The 25,000-nt window shown below is 32.2% G+C and overlaps 1 protein-coding gene across 6 annotated transcripts in view; it reads right to left on the bottom strand.

The window, feature by feature from the left end:
* The window catches only part of LOC118447644 (uncharacterized), a 67,608-nt gene that overhangs the window by 29,315 nt on the left and 13,293 nt on the right, over positions 1 to 25,000 (bottom strand). The window contains exon 1 of one of the 6 annotated variants that reach the window (XM_035879835.2): positions 3,984 to 4,344. The exons of 4 other annotated variants lie outside the window; for them this stretch is intronic. The gene's annotated coding sequence lies outside the window, so the exon portion shown is untranslated. Of the gene's footprint in view, positions 1 to 3,983; positions 4,345 to 25,000 lie in introns of those variants that run through there. One more of the 6 variants, XM_035879838.2, reaches the window with a different exon arrangement.

Raw genomic sequence — 25,000 nt, 5'->3', positions numbered from 1 at the left:
GAGGATAAGTTAAAAAAAAAAAAAAATAAAGAAATAATAAAAACAAAAAAAACCGTGAAATATGTTTCTGATGTCATCGATCTACTTTTAAGTTTAAAATATGGAAAAGAAATGTGAAACTTACGTGTTCTATGTTAAAAATATTTTAACGTTATAGCGTTTACGAGAAAATATGATATTTTTTTTTTTTTTTTTTTTTTTTTTTCATAAGAAATCAGAGAAGAGGAGAAAAAAGAAAAGGGTGAAAAAATATAATCGAGTGGAGTCGTTAATGATTAACACGGACATAAACGAACACGCATTCGTAAATACTTATAATATGTACGTCACTCTCATTATTTTTGATTATTAATATATATATAAGAAACGATAAGTTTCGTAGAGGAGAGTGTTGGTGAACAACCATAAATGATTTCTCGCCGAGAAATCCTTTCTCATGACTCACGTGGCCCGATCTGACAACACGTTTCCTCGAGCCACAAGGCATGCTTTCACGGGACTTGCTTTCGTTAAAAATAAGTCGCCATTTTTGGGAGTCGACGAAGGACTTTTATCGACAGTCGCAATATCAAAGAAACGTGATTCGTATAATGATGATTGCGACGTAACGATGAAACGAACGAATGAACGAACGAAACAACCAATCGAACGTTCGAGAAACTTCGATCACTTTCGAGATATAAACTAATACACATTAGGAGTGTAACATGTAATTTTGTTAAATCAACATGATTAAAAAAAATGTTAAAGATGTTAGGCTATCCTACTAAATGTTTTAAAGATAAAGAAAGAGAGAGAAAGAAAAAGAGAAAGAGAGAGAGAGAGAGAGAGAGAGAGAGATTATAATTTGAACGTGAGCATTCTGCGTTCGTGCGTTTTTCACGTAAAAGGAAAGAACAATTTTCGACGCATTTAAGAAAATAGAGTTAATTATGCTAATCTACCAGAATACCCGACGCGAGTTCTATGATTAACAACCTACGCTAGTATTATGTATATATGTATACCACTTTATTCCTATATTCATAAGGGATATTTATGTTACAAAAAAAGAAAACAAATCAAACAAATCTCTAGAAAAATTCAAGAAAGATAGTCTTATTTGGTGAACGATGATTATCCAATCTCTAGTCACTAGTCTTTAGTTTCTCTCTCTCTCTCTTTCTCTCTCCAACTTTAATTTCTGTTTTACGAGGACGATCTTACGAGATAGATATCGAAACCCGTTCGTCTTGAAAACGTCCTCGATGATATTCTTTACGGAGTGATATACGTCTCTTCTCTATTCGTCTCTTTCTCTCTCTCTCTCTCTCTCTCTCTCTCTCTCTCTCTCTCTCTCTCTCTCTCTCTCTCTTTCTATTTCTGTTCGTCTTTTTACAAGAGGATCGTGGCTTGATTCGGATCATAGCCGAGAAACCGCTGCTCCGCAACGCAACTTGCGCTCTTTACGATGGAGTTTAAATTACACGGAAATATTGGATTACGTGGCAACCGCGATATTACGGCAGAAGGTAGACAATAAAGGAGGAGAGATGCATTTAAAAAGCACTCTCTTGGGGGAGTACTAGACGATATGTATACTCTTCTTGCTCGTCCTCGGTCTACCAAGTTCCTGAATACATGTATACGTACACTTAATTATATATTAAATATTAATATATATTGTATATTAAATATTAATATATATTAATACATATATATATTACATATTTGTGTATGCAAATGTTTTATCTGTATACATATATACGATGTGTACAGATCTGTATATATATATTTTGAATTTGTAACATTTGCAAAACTTTGGAAATTTTACTAAATCGTAAAACCATATACATATATGTACACTTAATATATATATATATATATATATATATATATATAAAGTTTAATAAGTAAATTTGTTCGAAATCGTAAGAACCTTGTAAAAAATATAACACACGGTCCGTTTTATCGATCCACTTTGACGTACTATACGAGGGGTTGTTGGACACCCTTACATTGGAAGGACACGTGACAACTCTCGAAACTTCTCTTCCAATAATCGAGTAAACCAATTGCGGAAACTAAAAACTAGTTTGTCTAATGTCTCTGATAATCATTTATCTATTTATAATATAGAACTCGACCGAGTTATGCTCGTACAAAAAATGAAATGCATTTGTTTTTTCACGATAGCAAATGAGGTTTATCGGTTACGTCATTCGAATTTTTCTTCTTTCCTTTAATCCATCCTCCCCTTTCCTCACATCTATCGTAACGAGCCCTAATCCAAATCGTGACGTCATTCTGCCCTGTATATATATATTCTCTCAAGTATGTTTATTTATCTAATATTTATCCTCGATGCGAATAACGTGTAACGTGGAAATGGAAAAATTTAACGATCTAAAGCATATGTTGAAGGAAAATATTGGAGTCTAACGTTAAAGCGTCTGCCGTCGCCATGCTGACTCACACTCTCGTGATTCATAAAACCCATTATACCAAGCAAGTTCGAATAAACCGGTGATCGACACATCGAGGGCGCGTTCACGCGCGTCGAACTAATTCTAAGCTCGATGGCTCGATGCATTTAACCACCTTACTCTTCTCTCTTTCTCGCTCTTTCTCTCTCGTTACGTCGTGTTCCGTATAACTGTATGAATTATGCAGATAGCTCGCGCATAAATCAAGTCCCATCCGCGGAACGATCGTTGAACTGTTCGTCGGCCCTGACCGGCTCTTTTCTTCTTCTTCTTCTTCGTCTTCTTCTTCTTACTCCTCTTCTTTTTACTCTTCTTCTTCTTACTCTTATTCTTATTCTTATTCTTATTTTTATTTTTCTTCTTCTTCTTCTTCTTCTCCTTCTTCTTCTTCTTCTTTCTCTCCGCTGCGGATATTTAGATGCAATTTTTATACCGCAATTTCTCTATGGAAATAATCGTATACTCGATCCTCCTTCATTTTTATTTCTTTTCATTTTATTTTTGTTTCGTCTTTTTTTTTTGTTTTTTTTTTTTTTTTTTGTATTTTTTCTTTTTTTCTCCATAGGACTGGTATTATGTTATACACATGTATTAGATATCAGAAAAAATTAATCGATAGGGAGAATTTCACGAAAACGATGGATCAATTTCTCCTAATCTTTTTATCGGCGACTAGATCAAATAAAACGCAGCTCATCGTGACGTTCCGTTTACAGCCACGCCTATCTGCAGATTAATCGTGTTTTATGATAACGTTAAATGCAATTAAGCGCCGCACCTATAGTTTCCATGCTTCGTGGTTTATATATGTATACAAATGTACGTGCGTACGTGTCTGCATATATGTGTATGTGTATGTGTATGTGTCTGTGTTTGTGTGTGTTTATGGTGAGTTACCGACCGAGGTAAATTCGCGGACAATTTGTATATTCCTTTCGCTCTTCCTGTTTCTTTTAATACTGTTAGACGAATTAACACGGTTTTTATATATTAAATACATTATATATATAAAGATTGAATATATTTACGATCGAACGAGAAGGTGATATATATATATATATATATATATATATATAGTATAAAAAGTTTTTAACAAAATGTAAAAACAATGAATGAAAATTCTTAATATAATGAAGATAAGAATCGCGGGATTAAGGATTTAAAACTTTGTGTGTATCAAAGATATACGTTCTTTAATATTTTAGATTCGACGGTAAAACATTCATTAATGGAATGATTCACCAATTGTTTGACTACACACACAGCTGTGTGTGCGCGCGCGCGCGGGAAACCCGATTAAGATACGAAAAATTTTTTAGATAATCCGTCAAAAAAGGTTTTTTTTTTATATGAATATAAATCTAAATTTCGATTGTCTTTATATTCATTTCAAGAATATATATATATATATATACATGTATATGTATAAGAGACACTTAAATATAAAGCAAAAAAGCAAAAAAAGAAAAAGGAGAAGAAAAAGAAATTAGAGAAATGATTGGGAGGATGTCGACTTACTTTTTCGGAAAGGAGTGGGGGGAAGTCTGTAAAAAAAAAATGAGTCTCCTCCACCGGTAGGACGTATGTCACAATATAACACTAATCGGTTCACCTAAGCCGATCGAGAAGAGTCGGTCCGTCCTTTGTAGGCCAGGTAAAATCTCGCGGCGTGAAGAAGAGCGGGCTCGCGCAGACTCGTAGGAGTCTGGCGCGCGCGTTCGTAAAGACGATCGCGATATATAATCGCGTTATTCTCTAGGATAGGTAAATAATATTTCTTTTTAACGTGACGACGAAACAAAACGAAACGTAACTGTACGAAACGAAATCGGACGAAATTAGACGGACCAAAAAGGTGAGATTTCTTTCGTTAACTGATCAAAAGAGAGAGAGAGAGAGAGAGAGAGAGAGAGAGAGAGAGAGAGAGAGAGAGAGAGAGAGAGAGAGAGAAAGAGAGAGAGAGAGAGAGAGAAAGAGGGAGAAAGAGATAGAAAGAGAAAGAGAGAGAGAGAGAGAGAAAATCTAAGAAAAATAAAAATGCGCGTTAAGTAGTTCGCGTTAATAATATAGGAACTTTTTAGTTAATCCGTCCTCGTCGTACTCTCGTTGTACTCGTTACTCGTTTACTCGTCGTACTCGTCGTACTCGTGTGTTGCGCCGGGCGTGGCGTGTCGCGACCGACTGCGGAGCGTTTCCTTGCCGTCGGATGTCGCCACCGCCGAGCGAGACCGAGGGAACGCCGAAGCGAAGCGTAACGCACCGCCGATGAGTCACGCCACCCTCACTCGCCGCCACCGCGGTGCAGGAGGAGAACGCCGGAGCAACCTCATTGGTTAGCGCTCACCCTCGCCGAGCAATATCATTGGTCGACGATCCTTTCCTTCTTCAATGCTACGAAGGACTTACGAGGAGAACTTCTTTCTCGCTACCCCCAACCGGTTGCTACGCGCGAACCTTCTTTATCTTTTAAGGAAGATACCAACGTGGGTCCGTCGTTCCTCTCTTCCAAAATATTTTATTATTGTTCAATAATAATTCTTCTCTTCTCTTTTTCTTTTCTTTTCTTTTCTCTCTTTATTTACTCTCTTTCGATAATGAAAATAATTTTTCTTTCGTTTTTTCCTCTTTTTCATTTTTTTAAGATATTAGATATCCTAGATAGGTGGTTGTAGCAGAAATCTCATATTGCGCGGTTCGTACAATAGAAACATAAAATATTTTAAAATAATCGAAGACCACAGAGAAGAGAAACTCGAAGCCGTCGAGCGAGCGAAATCGCCGTTCGATCGGTAAATTTTCACCGATACGCTACGTAAGAGTCATTTATTTCTCTCTCTCTCTCTCTCTCTCTCTCTCTCTCTCTCTCTCTCTCTTTCTCTTTATCTCTCTTTATGCATTCGAGAAACCCCGACGGACTTTCACCGTAGAAAGTTTTTTAACGAGTACGATCGATGATGACTCGGGCCAACCAACCGACCGACCAACCTCCTCCTCCTTCCCCTCTACGGCCCTCTCAACGTATCGAGATTCCTGTTTTCGAGTAATATAGTACATAGTGTACAACTCTTTCCTGATTTACTATTAAAGGCGAAAATCCAACATCTCTGCAATTTAAGTTTCCCCAATGAGAATTTTTATATTTTCTGTCTCACGCTAGGAGAAATAATAGGATTTCCCCCTTCGATTTTAGCTTTATGTACGTATGTATATATGTATGTATTGGATTCACCCTTGATACATAAAATGTTACTTTGGCTTATTCTCTTTCCCACCCTCCCACAATAGCCTATCACTCCCCTAACCTCTCCTCACTTATATTGCTCACTTATATACTTTCCCTTTAATAGTATATACACGTTATATCGAATAATCTCGAGATATCCGATTATAAACAAGAAAATAAAGTTAAACTACGTACACATGAGAAACTAAAGTTCGTCGGTTCAGCATGGATAAAATTCTGATCGATCAGAATAATCCGATTTCTCAACAGCATTGTTTCGTTCTAACTTTGAAGTGACCTTTTTAGCACTATACCCTAACATTCAGTTATATATTTCAATAGAAGTTATATATACATGTATATAAACTCTATCGAAAGGTATAAACAGTAAGGATTTTTTTTTTCACGTTAATGGAGGAATCGATTCTACGAGTTCTCACGGTTCGTTGATTTGCGATATGTCGATACATCATACACAAGAAAGAACATTGATCGATGGGGGTGTCCTCTTTCTCTCAGCTCTTCGTAAACTTTCTTTCAGAGAAAGGTAGAATAAGATCGATAAGAAAACTCTTTGTTTCTTTTCATTTTTTTTCGCTCTTCGTCTCTCTCTCTCTCTCTCTCTCTCTCTCTCTTTCTCAAAATTACGATCACGTCAATGTATGTATTTGAATAAAAGTGTTCTGCAACGTAACGAGTTTCTTGCGTCCTACGTAATTTTTCGCACGATTAATACCTGAGAGAAGAGAAGAGAAAAGAAGAGAAAAGAAGAGAAAAGTAGAAAGAGAAAGAGAGAGAGAGAGAGAGAGAGAGACAAAGAGAGATAGAGAGAGAGAGAGAGAGAGAGAGAGAGAGAGAGAGAGAGAGAGAGAGAGAGAGAGAGAAAGAGAAAGAGAAGAGCTTATCTGGCGTTTCTCGTCGGATAAAACTCCGTACCGGTTTTCTGGTCCTGCTCGGTTGCTCTCTCTCGTTACCAACGTATAGTTCACGTTCGAAATACACGATAAAACCGACGTTGTATTATATTTGCTTTTATAATCTAATTGTAATGTAATCTACGACATACGTGCATGCATGCATGCATAGATACATAAATACATATGTATATAATGTACGCTTCGAACGATTTAATCAAACGAAACAATTAGAATAAATTTATTCGCGGCTTTATTAAAAATTAATTATTAGTTCTCAAACGTAAATGAAATTTTTCACGTTCACCCTCGTTCATTTGAATTTGATATTGTTAAAAAATGTAGAATTTAATTTCTCGTTCTCTTCGAAATTACAAAGAGAGTCCATGATCGACGTCAAACGAAAAAGGTTTTACCTATTAGGTTGGCTATAGGGTAACGAGACAAAGGTCGCTAACGAGAACTGGCAACGCGCTCGACAATTACATTAAAAGTACTCGGAGGAAGAGAGAAGCGAAGAGACAGAGAGAGAGAGAGAGGGGGGGGGGAGAGGGGGGAGAGAGAGAGGGAGAGAAAAAGAGAGAGAAATGGAGAGAGATAGAGAGCGAAAGGGTAAAGACTGGAGCAAGGTCGGAAAATAGTGTCGATTTAGCCCCACACATGTTAGTTCTTCCTAGCATGCTCAAGTAATTCCAAACGAACACGCCCTTTTTTCTTTTTTCATGTTTTTTATTTCCTTCTTTCTTTTTCCTACTGTTTTTTCTTTTTTCCTCTTTTTGGGTTGAGCAGCGACATATTTATAATCCAATTAATTGGTCTTCCGATTAATTAACATTTAATCGTACGTAACGCGCTACGACTATAAACGATCATAATATGATCATAAAATCGAATTTGTCTCGTACACGTCGATTTCGATAATCATTCTATTATGAAGAGCAAAAAGAAATAGAATGAGAAAGAACGAGATACTAACTCGGTAATTCGAAACGATGTCAATGATTATTCGAGGGTAACACCGAGAAGTAACCGAGTATATATGAAGTTTTGGGCCAAGGTTTTATAATTCCAGTTAGTTCTCAAGCTAATAATTGATGACGATAATCACAATGATTATGATTATTACGTCGATGATGAATCACCTAAACGTTTCGCATTAACGTATCACCATTATATTTCAATGAAACTTCAAAACGTTTATAGCGCTATTCTAAAACAAATTTTTCAATCGATAACGATTTATAATCGATAATCGAGAATAAAATACAAATAAATATGTATACGTAAAAAAAAAGAAAAAAAAAAGAAAAAAAAAAGAAGAAATAAAATATCAAATGATAGACGAAAGCGATAATGGTTTTTTCTTTTTCTTTTTTTTTTTTTTAATCGGAAAAATTCAGATCTGTCTGAGTAAAAAAAAAAAGAAGAAGAAGAAGGAGCGTCTTTCTATCTCGTACATAAGTGGTGGTATATGAATATTCTAGCTATAACAGAAAACAGGGACCGGTATATTGTGTATTGTAGGAGAGGAGGACTCTGTGTGCAACGTGCAGCTAACACCGCTGCCAGGAGACTCCGAGTTGCACCGGGTCAAACGTGACGTAACATCCGGGCGACTTCTCGGGGGAGGTGGAAATGGTAGAAGAGAATCGGCGAAGCATGCAGACACTACACCGATTGCTTCTTCTTGTACCTCCAATTTACCTCCTCTTTCTTTCTCTCTCTCTCTCTCTCTCTCTCTCTCTCTTTAGTTATCTACCCCTCTAACCCTCCCCCTCTCTCTCTTTCTCTCTCTTCACGGTTTCTGCTCATGACGATTACCACATCGTACATTCCACGAGCATGAATCACTAAGAACCTGACGTCGATACGCGAAAACGTGTTTATATAGGTATCAGAGTCCACTTTTTACAAGCCCATGTCAAACGACTCGATACAACACAATTATGAACAATCTTTTATATATATATATATAGATTTAATCCTATCCTCATGTCCCTTTACAAGGATTATCGCAATTTTTTACTTTGTTCTCTTTGATAAGAGTATATGCACTCAATCGTATAGTATCATGAGATATCACCAGTACACAACCACCGCCATGTTCGTCGAGATAATCCAATTTGCGATTAGGGAATTCAGTATTACTCGAATGGAATGGCAGATATTCGAACGAGTCAATGCTGAAGAACCAGAGAAATGTTTTAATCTCTCTATTTCGCTATCAGGCATGTCTTTTTGTTACAAGTGTATCTAGAAAGATAGAAATAAAGAAAATCAGAAAGAGAGAGAGAGAGAGAGAGAGAGAGAGAGAGAGAGAGAGAAAGACGGGAGGAGGAAAAAGAAAAAAAGAACAGAGATATAACAAGCTCGACGGCAAATAAATAGGATTTGAGTATCAGCCCTGGCCTGATGGTTGGTTGTACACAAAAACTTGCCGCGTTGGAATCTGGCCAAAATGCCTCGTGAAATTGCGTTTTCGTGCAGACCGGAAAATCCGAAGCCCCGTCAACGAGCGGTCTCCCTCCTAGGGAAAATATTTGTTCTGACCGTAAGGACGCGGATATACTGTAAAATGAATAACCCATTAGAGTATATATATATATGTATGTATATATTTTAGCCTATCTATTTTGCTACAAATTTTATCTTATCTTATTAAAGCCCCAAATGTATATTATATATGGAACGTGTTAATATTTAATGTAGTTTTATGTACTTATGTAATAATGTAGGTTTTTTTTTTATCAAATTTTGTCAAAAATATTATGGTAATGTTAATATTTACACTTTATAAGATTTAAAAAAAAAAAAAAGGAAAAAAAAAGCAAAATTATGATAATGTAATTGTATAATTACTATTATAATTTTTATATCTTTACCTTTGTTACTTTCATAATTTTTCATTTACTCTTTAAATAGTTACTACGATATTCTTTTTCTTATTGTGACAAAATTTCGTAAAGAAGAAAAAAAGAAAAAAAAAAGAAACGATGACGGTGCAATTTTTCCTGTGACATTTACTTTAACGAGCAGTTAGTATATTCTTTTTATAACGAAATTATATGGAGAAAAATTATGATAATTTAACTTTTCTATGTCACATTGCTCGACAGAATTAGCATATATATACATATATATATATATATATATATATTTTTTTTTAAATAACGATTATTAAATAAAATAAAATAAAAAAGAAGAAAAAAAAATCTCACGTATCAGAAGGTTTAACTTAAATTTATTTTCCCGAGGTCTTTCACAATGACACAATGAATCAACTCTCAGAGAGTGGACTCGCAGAAAACTGCGTTACTTGTAAAAAAAAAAAAAGAAAAATGAAAAAAAAAGAGGTTCGTTATAATTCTCGTTGAACTTCACTAACGATCTCGATAAATAATAAGTACGACGTTGCTCTTATATACGGCAAAGGTTAGCAACGATCACGACAATGAGAGAAGTTATCTAAAGGTACAAAAAAAAAAAATATATATATATATATATTCTATTTTTCTTTTTAACGAAGATATTGTAATTAAGAAGGATTCTTTTTGCATCTAACGATGCGACTCCTCCTCATTTTCTTTTCTTTTATATTTTTTTTCTTTTTGTCTCATTTTTTTTTTTTTTTTTTTTTTTTTTACTTAACAATCCTCGACAATTTCAAGAAAAAAAAGAAAAAAAGAAAAGAAAAAAATACGAACTTCTCCCTCTCTGTTAAATAATACAATTCGTTTAAAGAAAGTTGCTGAACAATAAACGCCATCTTCGTTCGATCTTCATGACACACGCGGATCCCTGATTAGCAATCGAGAATCGGTGACTCACAAAGATAATTGAAGAATATTATGGTTGCACGGCAAACCCGTTGATACTATACGTGTGTATTGTGCATGTTACTTGTGTGTAGTTACTAATGGCAAACTTTTACGAACGTATCACTTCGAGCTCTCTCTCTCTCTCTCTCTCTCTCTCTCTCTCTCTCGCTCACCTCCCGTTAACCTGTCGCTTTTCTAAACAACGAAGAACAATCACGAACTTCCCTTTTCGAGACTCACACTGAAATATGCCTCGTTAATTATCTTATTACGAGACGTTAGTTGATGTAACCAGCACGTTTATCTTCATGTAATAATAAATAAGATATATGCACTTTAACACGTTATTTCATTCAAAAAAAAAAGAAAAAAAAAAGAAAAAGAAAAAGAAAAAGAAAAGAAATAATAATAAATAAATAAACAAATAAATAAATAAATAAATGAAAGAAAAGGAAAGAAAAGAAAAATGTCACCAATCACACAGGAATTTTTTTAACGGATGAATAATGAGAAAAAATAAAATAAAATAAAATAAAAATGAAAGAAAGATAGAAAGAAGGAAAGAAAGAAAGAAAGAAAGAAAGGAGAGCACGTTGAGAAGTATATACGTGTAACTCGCGGTTCGTGCCCGGCGAGATACTGAATTTCTCTTGGTTCATATTTTCAACTTATAATCGGTGAATGGTACGATAAACTTAGCACCGATTTCTTTTCTGCATTAACCAGGAATTCGAGAACATGGTATTCATGGCCGAGTGCATTGGCTTGCTCCTAACTCAAGAGATGCCTTTCTCCTTGCCTAGAACACTAATTTCGTCCTTGTTCTCTATACATTATTTTGATATTTCGATCTAATCGATAATTGTTTCTTTTTTTTTTCATTACTTATGTGAAGATCATATCGAATCGTTTATTTGTCAAAGTAATTAACACGACGGAAGAAAATGTAAAAAATAATTTTACAAATTTGTATAGATTATTTTGAGATTCTTTTTTTTTTCTTTTTCTTTTTTTCTTTTACAAGATATATGTTCGAACAAAAAAAAATCATCATATTATTAGAGATGTAACTGTTATGACAGATTGACAAGACATAAAATATATCATTATTAATTTTAAATAGATTTTCAATTTAATTAGATTTTTTTTTAATATAATTTCATACTAATACAATTATTATGCTTTATATCATTATAATGTTTTTGTTTTCGATAATAATATAATTAATAATCAAATAATAATAATTTAATTAGCCGTCGTAAAGAAGATATTGTCAAATGACATTAAATGTAGCTATTAAAGAAATTCATAATTGACACCAAAAATTGGAAAGCGAAGGAAAAGGAAAAGGAAAAAGAAAATAGACAAGAATGAAAAAGAGAGAGAGAGAGAGAAAAAGAGAGAGAGAAAGAGAGAGAGAGAGAGAGAAAAAGAGAGAGAGAAAGAGAGAGAGAGAGAGAGAAAGAGAGAGAAAGAGGGAGAGGGAGAGAGCGAGAGAGAAAGAGAGAGAGCGAGAGAGAAAGAGAGAGAAAGAGGGAGAGGGAGAGAGCGAGAGAGAAAGAGAGAGAGCGAGAGAGAAAGAGAGAGAGAGATAGAGAGGGAATATGAACGGTAGTAATCAATGACGATAACAGTGTCTTAGATACGCTAATTGAGCTTACCGTTCACCGATATCTAATATGACTAAGTAAAAACCTTGACCAGTTAATACACGCGACACGATTTAAGTTCGCCGACACGCGACGAAAGACGACGATTACCAATCGAGAGAAGTTAGAAAGGACCGAACGGTTGATCTAAACGAGCATAGATAGATAGATAAATAGATAGATAGATACACAGATAGATAGATAGATAAATAGATAGATAAATAGATAGATAAATAGATAGAATATACACACATACATAAAATACACATACATCTTCAACGTATCTCGAGTGGAACGACTGTACTTCTTTTCTTTCGAAGGTTTAGCTTCGGCAATTTCGATCAGAGTGAACCGGAACCGACCGATGCATCTCATCTCTCTTATAGTTAGTAGTTCATCATCTTTGTCTTTCCATTGTACTCGTCTGAACGAACGATTTTATTCTTTTATTCTCTATTCTCTATTATTTCCTTTCCCGATCTTCCTCTTCGTCTTCGTCTTCGTCTTCCTTCTTCGTTTTAACTTTATGAGAGCCGAAGATTTCAAGAGCGTAGTATAATCATTATGGCTGAGCGATTTTAGTTTGTCCGACTTTAAGAGCCTTTCTCCCACTGGATGTTTCGAATACAATCGACGCTCCAATTTGCGTAACTCTACTCTTTTTAATCGTAGTCTCGAATAATATATGCATTATATTCTTTATCGCAACTAGTATTATTATTTATCTTTGGATTTCTAATTCGCATCGATTAATAAAAATGATCATCGCTTTGGGTATAATTAAAAAATAATTTGACTTTAATAAAAAAAAAAAAAAAAAAAAAAAAGAAAAAAAAAGACATATATATATATATATATATATATAGAGAGAGAGAGAGAGAGAGAGAGAGAGAGAGAGAGATAAAAAAAGAAAGATTTCTTTTCAATTTGACGAGTAATCCGTAGATTTATTATTTGTTAATCTTAACATTATTCTTTTTTCTCTATTTTATTTTCATGAATCAACAAAATGATCCTCATTCTGTATAGTATAATTAAAATATAATTTGATTTCAATATAAAACTAGAAAGATTCAGAGACACAGAGAGAGAGAGAAAGAGAGAGAGAGAGAGAGAGAGAGAGACAGAAAGAGAGAAAGGAAGAAAGAAACTGAGATATTCCTTTTGAATTGCGTTCTAATTGAGGAATGTATAATTTTTTTTAATTTTAGCACTATTGTTTATCTTTTCGTTTTATTTCCATCGATCAACGAAATGGTCTACGTTTCAAGTATAATTAAAGAAATAATTTGACTTGTTGATGAAAAATAGAAAGAGGGAGAGCGAGAGAGAGACAGAGAGAGAGAGAGAGAAAGAGAGATTCCTCTTGAATTGGGGACTAACGAGAGTATGTGGAACGTAGTTGATACTTCCCTCGCTCGTAACGCGAAATTCAAACCGGAAGTGACGAATACCGGTAGGAGTACAGTTACCGTCTAATTTGTTTCTAACGATATGTCTCGGTAAACTCTCAGCGAGTTTCAAAGTGTTCATCAAATAGACGGTATGTCTCTTGAAAAAAGTTCGGCAATTTGTTCGTAGAGAAAAAAGAAAAAAAAAAAAGAATCAGACATTTTTATAAAACATAAGTATTGCTTCAAAGAGATCTTTTTCTTCTTTTTTCTCTTTTTTTTTCTTTCTTTTTTAATTTTAAAAGAAATACACAGGACAAGTCTCTTTGAACAAATTTTTTTTTTTAATGATATAATAAATAAGAATGACATATATTTTTGAACAAATAGTAACGAAGGAAGTAATTGTGACATGTCAACGCACCCTAGTCGACTAATTAGGAGTGTGTTTAGTGCGTGCGCAACGTCAATAGAATCGTGACGAACAATTTAATTTCCTAGATCTCCTTCTCTCCTTTTTCAGCAACGTTAGAATAATTATCAATACCGAATTCCAATTGGATTCCAAGAATCTAGGATTTATTTCATAACGTTACTTAATGAAGTAACGCGTAGAATTCTAACATTAGATTTATTAGATCAAAAATATTTACTTATCGTTAGGTACAAAAAAAAAATCATAAATATTATTTTTCTTTTCTCTTTTTCGCAATTTATTTCTCTTTTTTTTTTTTTATTTCATTTATGCAACGACACGAAATAATACTAATCATGAAAAATAAAATACACGTTAATTTATACATCAATATGTGATTAACACCCATATAAAATATATAATATGAAAGTAAAAAATAAGTTTTTACGAATAATAATTTTCTTTTCTTTTTGTAAATACTATTATTTATAATAGTATTAAAAAATAAAAAAAATAAATAAAAAGAAAAAGATAAAATTAAAAATTAAACAATTTACAAAAACAATGATTTTATATTGTAAATACCATTATTTGATATTTGGATATATGAAATATAATCTATGTTCATAAATCTAATATTAACATATAACAAATAACGTTATAATTTTTTTCTCAATAATAATTTATTAGAAAAAGAAATTAAAAAAAAAGAATAAAAAAATTGAAATGAATTTCAAATGAATTATAAACATGTTATCTCATATACATTATATATACATATATGCATATATATTTACTTAACAAAATGAAGTTTCGAGTAGTTTTTCCAAGTTCCATAATTAAAACCAATATCGTATCCTATTTATATCGTAAGTAACAAAGAGCAATTAATTTCCCTCCCCCCACCAAAAAAAAGAGGAAAAAGAAAAAAAAAATTTCATCCCTTTTATCGTAATTGGTAGAAATTTTTGGTCGCGATTCTCATTAACGTAGGCGTAATGGGCGTGGCGAAGGGAACGCGTCGACACTTTCCGACGAACAAGGAAGCATACCAGATGGTGCGTATGACGTTTGTCGAGGGCATGCGTGAAATATAAACGCGAGCATATATAGAAAAGAGAGAAAGAGAGAGAGAGAGAGAGAGAGAGAGAGAGAGAGAGAGAGAGAGAGAGAGAGAGAGAGAGAAAGAGAGAGAGAGAGAGAGAGAGAAAGAGAATAATTTATATTTTTGCTCGTCTCGCGACGATTAACCACTCCCTATAAGAGAATTCAAAGGGTGACATCATCAACCCAAGCTCCGACAGTCTGACTTGACGAATACAGGGTAGTACGAGACATTAACAGAAAAAAAAAAGAAAGCAAAGAAAATAAAAAAAATGCGAAGAGTCCGTTTGATTACAGAGTCGATTTTTTCAAATAAATTATATGTAGGCATTATTGTATCTTTTAAAATGAAATACATTATATATCGACGAGAATGAAATTATTCATTTCGAAATATTTAAAAAAGAAAAAAAAACAAAAAAAAAAAAAAAAAAAAGAAAAATGTGAAAATTTTCTCTGAATGATCAGAGAGAGAGAAAGAGAGAGAGAAAGAGAGAGAGAGAAAGAGAGAGAGAAAGAGAGAGAGAGAAAGATAGAGAGAAGTAAATATCCTCAGAGAGAAAATCGGTATATTGGGCTGTTCCTTGGCTAAGTTCCAATTTATTTTGCTCGCATTCCGCGCCGCGATACGCCGAACCGCTCGAAATATTTTCGTTTGATTTATTCGTCGAAATTCTTAGGTGACACGTTCAAGTGTCACGAAGTTGAACGAAAGGGGGGGAGGGTGGTGGGGGTAAAAAGGATTTTTCATAAAAGTAAATGAGATTTTTTGATTTTTACCTTTGTCGATCGTCGATAAGTTTCTTTTTTTCTTTTTTTCTTTTCTTCCTGAAAAGGATTTTACATATACTGTGTTATAAAATTGGATGAATCTTGTCAATCTCATAGGTTAACGGGGAGTTCGTAACGCGAAAGTTTTAGTGACGTTCGAAGAAGTGACTTTACGATACCTGGAACGAGTCTCGAGTCCAGCTAGCAAACGGATCACTAGGAAAACGTCGTAAGAGGTCATCGACCGCTGAGAGATCTTCGCGGCGCAGCACGCACGCAGCGAGAAATGCTTTTCAGCTGTTAAAATCGTTCAAACAGGGACTATAACTATAGCGAACAGCAGGATCAGTATTCGTAGTATTTTCGGCCATGCAAAAGGGACAAGAGAATATAAGATGAGTTCCTAAGAGAAGACACGTCGATACGACGAGTTTAAGACAAAACTTCTAACGCTTAACTAAACATACGTAAGCTCTAACCCTTCATCAGCCTGCTATACTCCTACGAACAAAGAATAACTATTACGTTTAATATTATGACTATTAATTTATGCATGTACATATATCATTAAGGATAAAAATTTTCATTTACTTTGAATACGTTCCAGAGGATGTGACATCGTTTTATAAAATAACACTCATTAAATTTTTATCTTGCTAACTTGTAATTTAACGTAATGGAAATATATATTTAATGTTGGAAACAAATATTAATTCTATTTGCATAATTATTTTTAAATCAATTTAAAAAGTAATATAATTAAATCGACTTGGTAATTTTCGATATATTTTATAATCACATATATTATATTTTTAAATTAATATATGTATAATAAATTTTATTATACATATATTATATAGATATATTATATAGATATTATGTATTTTCTATTCTACATTGTTATATTAATACCATAATTTAAATAATATCAAATAATTTTATATATTAAAAATCATGAGAAATATCAGAACAACAACAGAAATATCAAAGATTTTTTAAAACGAACCTATTTTTATAAATTCCATTTTTTTTTATTACTAAAATCATAATGAAAAATTATTAATTGAAAGGTAAATTCATTTTCATTTATTATTTCAAATTTTGTATATATATATATATACAATTTATTTCGCTCTTTTTCTTTCTTTTTTTTTTCAAGTACCTGCGAAATTGACAGCTATCAAAATAAGTCGACATTCTTAATATTAATGTTATTAAATTCATATATGCGATATGATGTATGAACATCTTTCCGAAAAAAAAAAGAAAAAAAAAAAAGAAAAAAAAAAAATATATATATATATATATATAAAAAGAAAAGAAGAAAAAAAGAAAAACAGAAAAAAGAAGTGAAAAATTCTGGATCGAATGAATATATCTTAATTCTTTTTAATTTCACGGATGTCCACCGAATTCACGGCTTATCTAAAACCAAAAGAGAACTTGAAAGAGACGTCTTTCTTGGTTTCTCGGTAAAGCTCAGAGTTTATCTCCTTTCTCTTTCTCTTTCTCTCTCTCTCTCTCTCTCTCTCTCTCTCTTGCTCTCGCTCTCTCTTTCTCTCTCTCTCTCTCTCTTTCTTTCTATAGTAACATTTTCCTTCGTCTTTTTTCTTTATTTTCTGGTCAAAAATGAAATTCATCCGGTAAGCGATGCAAGGAATGTCACAATGAGTCAGATACGTATACTCAAAACGAGTATTCGTAGCGAGCTTTACTTCGTACGTACATACGTACGCTAAAATTGGAACTCGCCAGCGTCATAAACGTAAAAAGACAGGGAGACGCATCTCCAAGAACGCTTTTCCACCGTAATCTCTGACTCTCAGCCTCGATTAAAACATCGACTTTGTTTCTCTCTCTCTTTCTCTCTCTCTTTCTTTCTCTCTAAATTTCTATATTTTTCTCTTTCTACATTTTATTTTGAACTTGTACTCTTTGTCCTTTGAGGAAAAAGTAAAAAAATTAAAAATTAAAAAAAATTCACGATATATTAATTAACGATAAATATAATAAAATAAATTTCAATTGAATTTAAAAGATATCAATTATCCATAAAAATCTATAAAATGCATTTCCTTTAAATGGATAAATTCTTTATATATATATATATAATGGATAAATTCTTTATATCTATCATAGATTTTCTAATAAACGATATTAAATTTATTACCGGCATACCTTATACTCGTTTATTCGCTTCTAAGATTAAATGAACAAGTAAAAGGCGGCTTGCGTGACTTATTTATCGGCGTATCGTCGATAATTATAAACGCATCGTTGATAATTAAAAGAAAATTAAACAAAAATGAAATGCACACGTTCATTCTAAGAGAGTATGTGATGAAAAAAAAATAACGAGAGAGAGGGAGAGAAAGAAAGAGAGAGAGAGAGAGAGAGAGAGAGAGAGAGAGAGAGAGAGAAAAAAGAAAGGATTAGAAACATCATTGCAAGCTGGAATGGCGCGACGGTACGCGCAAATATAGCACACTTTTACGGTAAAACCGCATAACGGTGTATGGAAGTGAGAAAAAAAAGAAAGAAAAAAAAAAAGAAACGAAATTGCTGCAGAGAGTTTCTTTCACGAGAGCGCATTACAATGCATAACGATTACGGTACATCGAAGATTGGAAGAATAAACGAAAAGATTAAAAAAAATATAGAACGCTATTGTGACATACTATATGTATATAGTATATAGTATTTATAAATATTGTGTGTGTGCATATGTATATATATATATTAAATACACGCACGAGCGCACACATTCGTGTGAATATTTCGTGGGAAATATATATGTATAGTGTATATGAATATATGCATATAGTATATATATAGTATGATATATGTATTATATATATATATATATATATATATATATATATATATATATATATATTGTGTAATTAGAAATCTTTTTTACAGTCTAGAAAAAGTAACCTAAAAGATTTCGAAAAAGAGTAATCGATTTTTAAAATCACTTAGAAACTTTGCTTCCACCCCCGTATATATTAATTTGATATATATTAAATAAGTGTGTTTATATATACATATATAAGTAAAATCGAATAGTCCTTATGGCTCGAAATTTGAATAGATCCATTTAAATTATACGATTCAAACTATTCCTTATTTGTTTGGATTCAAAGAGAAAGAAATAATAATAACAACAATGACAACAATAATAATAATAATAATAAGTGTAATAGACAATTAATTGCGAGCACAGGAAAGATTGTTAAGCGATTATACTCGCTTGGAGGGAAAAAAAAAAAGAAAAATGGAAAAGAAAAAAGAAACATGTTCCACTACAATTATACCGACGTATTGCAGAATAGAACCTCATCTTTTCTATTTCTTTCGCGAATTCTATTTCTTTTTCTTAAGATATACTCCTTCGGGCGATTTCGCCGGTGAAGCACGACGGCTGACGTCCATACCTGTTTGCAAATTTTCTCCCTCTCTCTCTCTCCTTCTCTCTTTCTCTCTCTCTCTTCCTTTCTCTCTTTCTCTTTCCCCCTCTCTCTTTCTGTCTCTCACACACACACACACACACGAGATCGTCCGATTCATTAAACCCATTATGAGTTGAATGCTTAATAAACTTCATATTCTGACTACTACACCCACTATCCATCGTCTTGGCATTGTACATGTAACGCTCACATACACACACACACACACACAAACACATACACTTACACACTATACATATATAAAATTATAAAGGATCTAAGGTTAAGTACGAAGAGTCAGTATATGCAAACCTACGTGGGTGTAGATGGAATATGGACAAAATGGATTTTCCATGATAATGAATACAATAAATCGTCTGGAAAGAGCTTTTGAAGATATATCAAACACACATAAGTATATATATATGTATATACACGAACGCACGAATAAAAACATATACGTTCTTAAAAATGATTTAATTGAAAAATATAATTTTTCTTATGTCTATCTATCTCTTAACTGTTGTTACCAGCAACGAGTTTTCTCTACACATTTGTATGTTCCCTCTAAACTTGTGATCCATCCTTCGAAAAGATAAGAAGGAATAGATAACAATGAAAAATCATTTATACATACGTACGTACTTCGTGTATCTCGATAAGAATACTTGTTTTATTCCTTAGAGTAACTCTAATCGACTTGGCAAGCCTACGAGACAGTTCCAATCAGGATCGCTAGGATCCTTTCCTTGTTTTTCTTTATCTCTCTCTCTCTCTCTCTCTCTCTCTCTCTCTCTCTCTCTCTCTCTCTCTCTTTTCTCTCTCTCTCTCTCTCTCTCTTTTCTCTCTCTCTCTCTCTCTCTCTCTCTCTCTCTCTCTCTCTCTCTCTCTCTTTCTTTGCCTTTTTCCTGCTTTCTTCTTTAACTGTTTCTTTTTAAACTCGTTAAGAAAAAGAAGACAAGGATGAGTAGTTTAAAGAGAGGATCGATAGTTCCAGAGATCCAAGAGTTTATTGCAACTCCTCGAGTAAGTATTAAGACGAGATATTCTGAAGTTCTCGAAGAGGGATCCTGGAGAAAGGGAGAGAGAAAGATAGAAAGAGAGAGAGAGAGAGAGAGAGAGAGAGAGAGAGAGACTGTCCTTCGGGTGATTCACCGAGTTTGCGGTTAAGTTACACTCCAGTCTATGGGTCCGTCGTTGGAAGAGATGGCAGCAGACGTACACTCAACAGTGATTCTCATGGTTCTCCACATACACAACGAACAGAGAGATTCGTATAAAGTAAAAATCGTCTTTGTATACGTGTACGTGTACGTGCATGTGTATGTATTTATGTATATATGTGTCCGTGCGTGCGTACGCGCACGTGTAAACGTATATTCGTTTCTTGTTTTTTATCTTCTTTTCTTTTTTCGTACGAGCGATCTGTTTTTTCTCAAACAAGAACTCTCATGAGTTATGCTAAGTTAAGAAGATTAAAATATCAACGATCTTCTCGTTACTACTTTGATTCACGTTAATCTTTCATTCCTCCTCCAAAGTACCAAGACGACATTTGCTGCTGCTAAGGATGACCTCGCGCGCTGGCAAACTCGATTCGTAATGGCGGCGATTAAAAAGAAAGACAGAAAGAAAGAAAGAAAAAAATGAAGAAAAAGAGGAAGAAAGAAGAAGAAAAGAAAATGGCCGTCAAGTGTGGCAACGTATCGTATCGAATCGAAACTCTTTTGCGTAAATCACGAAACTCGTCGCGTTCTAATTTTTGACACGTTGCACTTGGCTTATCAACCATAGGAAGTTGAACTAAATTGTTAAATCCTATGGTTCCGATGGTATTAATGATGAAAGTTGAAAGCTCTTCTTCTTCTTCTTTTTATTATTATTATTATTCTTATTATTCTTATTCTTCTATCTTTCTCTGTCAAATCTTCTTCTTCCTTTTCTTTTTCTATTTCTTCTTCTTCTTCTTCGTCTTCTTTCTCTTCTTCTCCCCGGCCACGTTGGAAGGACATGAAAAATGTTATTAAGCATCCTACCGAGGATAATGCGACACGGCCGTCGACCTTCGGCTTCCTGGCTCTTAGAGAAGCTTCTCTTCAAAGAGCGACTTAATGCGATTGCTCCTCGGCGATACTCGCTTCCGTCGCTAATGGTGTACATTTTATATCTTCTCTTTTTCCTTTTTTTATTTCTTTTCTTTTCTTTCTTTTACTCTTTTTCCTCAAATCGACTAGATAAACTTGATCCATAAAATCGATTGAATAAAATGACAATCTAATTCTAAAACATTTTAATACTCTTCGATTATTATTATTATTATTATTATTATTATTATTATTATTATTATTATTATTATTATTATTATTATTATTATTATTATTATTATTATTATTATTATTATTATTATTATTACAGATATTATACTTCCGAGATTTTTTCTTCTTATTTTCTTTCTTTTTTCTTCTTTCTCTCCTTTTTCTTTTTTTTTTCTTTTTTTTTAATATTTAAACTTATCGAACGAGGAAACATTCGAACGGTTTACTTCTACTGAAGAGAAGTTTCTAATTATTTCAAGAAACAGGATTCAAAGGAGTTCCACGTGAAAGAAACTGATCAAGTTTGTACGAACAGGAGGAAAGGGGTGTTTCGGAAGAACCGATAGAAGGTTAAACTCAACGAAAGGACTTCTTGAGAGAGAAAGAGACAGAGAAAGAGAGAGCGAGGGAGAGAGAAAGAGAGACCTATTGTGAATGGAGGCCCCCGACCTGCCGAGTCCTTTCAAGACGAAGAAACACTCGAGGCGTTTCGCTTCAGTAACCGCGGTCTTGCTTCAGCTCCTCCCGGATTCCTTTGTTTAATACTTTATTGCGATATTTTAACGTTGCTCCGTTGCGTTGTTGCCATGAGCCTCCTCCCGCCCTCCCCCCACCACCAACTCTTTACTCCTCGTCGCGTGTCGCTACCGTCCTTCTCAGAATTCAGAACGACTTAATCGTCAAACAAGAAGAAATAATTTACAATTTCTCCACTTTCTTCGTGAAATTTCGAATATATCGGATTATATTTTGTTAGATGTTTCGACTTAATATTTCAAAGACAATCGATAAAGATAAGTTTTTAATAATAACTTATGCAAATAAAAATAATTAATGTCTTATAATTTAATTTTTCTTCTATATATAATCCAATAAAATATTATTATAAATGTCAAATTTGTGATATCACTTAAGTATAATTATACCTATATTATAAGTTAACATAACTATTAATATACTTATTATTGTTATACAATAATTAGTATATTTATACTAATATTATATGTTGTACTATATAATGATATACTACTGTGTAATATACTAATATTACATAAGCATACCCTGTATATTTGTGTATGTATAATTGTATATTAGTATATTGTAAATATTAAACTGTAATATACAAATTTTTATTTATTTTATTAATATATTGTAATATATCAAGATTAATTTAATTTATTAATATATCATATTATAAGTAATTATGTATAATATAAATATATTAATATTCTATATATAATGTATGCTGAAAATTCAATGTAATATTTCTGAAGAACATTTGATGGAAAGAATAATTTTGAAAAAAAAAAAAAAAAAAAAAGAAAAAAAGAAAAAGAGGAAAAAAGAAAAAGAAAATAAAAAAAAAATTTTCTTCATGCTACTGGATAATCACGGATATCCGGCGGAAATCCACGACTTTTGTATTACCTATAGACAAATCACCCTCCCAACGTATAAAAATCTATTGTGAAGCGATGTACTTACGTATTAACGTATGTATGAATGAGCGAACGAAAGAATACATAAATACAATATCTATCTTTTACACTCTCTCTCTCTCTCGTCTCAGAATTTATTTAATTAATTAATTATTTATATCTTTGTTGTAATTATTTTTACAATCGAGGATCAATTTTTATCATATAATATATTATATCAGACCTAACAAAAAGTTTTGTTCTATTCTATAGTAAAATTGATCAATTGATCACGATAAATTTTATTGTAATTATTTTTAAGATCAAATCAAAAGATAAAATAATTTTTATGATATAATAAATATCTACCATAATATTTTATAAAGAAAAAATATATATAAATTTTTATCTTCCATTAAGATAAAAAGAAATAATGTTAATATCTACATCGATTACATCGTTAATAAAATAATATTAATGATTTAATAATCAATATAAAAATATATATTATTTTATTTTATTTATATGTTAAAAAAGAAATAAAACTGATTTTTTTTTTTTTTTTTTTAATATATTCTTAGAAAGATTCGTCGACGTTACGATAATGATAATCTTCTTTTTGTAATTACTTTAAAGATAACATATGTACATATATACATTTATATATATATATATATATATATATATATATATATATATACATTTATATATATATATATATATATAAATGTATATATATATATAAAGGTCAAATAACTTTTATGATATATTAGATTTAACATTATGCAATGATGTATCATTATATAAAAATCATATCAAATAATTTTTATAGTATATCATGACAAATATATATATATATATATATATTATTTATGATATATTTGTACATACAAATAGATATAATTAAAGTATATATAGAAATTTCTTATATCATTTTACTTAAAAAACAATTTTTTTTTTTTTTTTTTTTTTTTTTTTTTTTTTTTTTTTTTCTTATAATTAATATACTCTCTGAAAGATTTACCGACTAGTGTGATCAAGATAATTAATGTCTTCTAAGAAGAATATTTTCACAAACGACTATACCAGAGTTTCGTTTGCGGAGAAAGAGATTTCCGGGCTCCTTTCAATGAGCGGAGCAACATTCTCGCGGTGAGAAAATTCGTTTCGCACGGCGATCAACCTTCAGTTTCTCCTTCTGCTTCTCCCTCTTCTTCTCAATACACAGTCCTTCCTTTTCCCCTTTTCTCCTTGTCCGTCTTTGGACGACTTGGAGAAACGATTTGGCACGCTTATCATCATTGAGCTTACGATATCGCGGAAATGCAAGTGTGCGTATGTATGTATGTATGTATGTGTGAGCGCGCACGCGTGTATACATATAAGTACAAAAATAAACCTTATCGTTATTCTATCTACGTTACATTGATTCGTACATACATACATACATATAATTGCATGCACTTGTAAGCGATCATCGAATACTAATTTCAAGGAAATGTTAACTTAAGCACGAACCTATGGAGTATTAATTATTACCGAACGAACATTGACCTTAGTAAGTTAAAATAAACTTCAAAATTATCGATAGATTTTTATTTGATTTGTAAATAATAGAAAAAAATTCGTTCATTTGCAAATGCTCAATATCAAATTAATCTTTCGTTTTTTAACGCTTTTGAAACGAGATATTTATCAAATATTTTTAATGACAAAATTAATAGATCTTTTACCATTCAAAATTATTTTCAGATAAAACGAATTTCAAAAATGTCCAGAAATTAATTTCATGACTATTTTTTGAAACTGAAATAAAATTATTTATCCTCATTATTATTCGTTATATTGATTTAATCTTTTGCTATAATGAATACTTTTGAAACGAAAAAAAATCTTTTTCAAAATATTTGTCGAAATATAAACTTCCAAATTGTTGATTATGCGTTTGTTTAATGAATCATATTAAATAATTATGTAATTAATTAATATTCATGAGAATAATTAATTAACTTATTAATTTATCTCTTGTCAATGAGCATATTTGAAATGATATATTTAAAACATA

Source organism: Vespa mandarinia, chromosome 1 (assembly GCF_050613455.1).
Source record: "Vespa mandarinia isolate Hongniang chromosome 1, ASM5061345v1, whole genome shotgun sequence".
In the NCBI taxonomy this organism is placed as follows: Eukaryota; Metazoa; Arthropoda; class Insecta; order Hymenoptera; family Vespidae; genus Vespa; species Vespa mandarinia.
The sequence above is the reverse complement of the archived record's forward strand: the minus strand, read 5'-3'. Positions and strand labels throughout refer to the sequence as shown.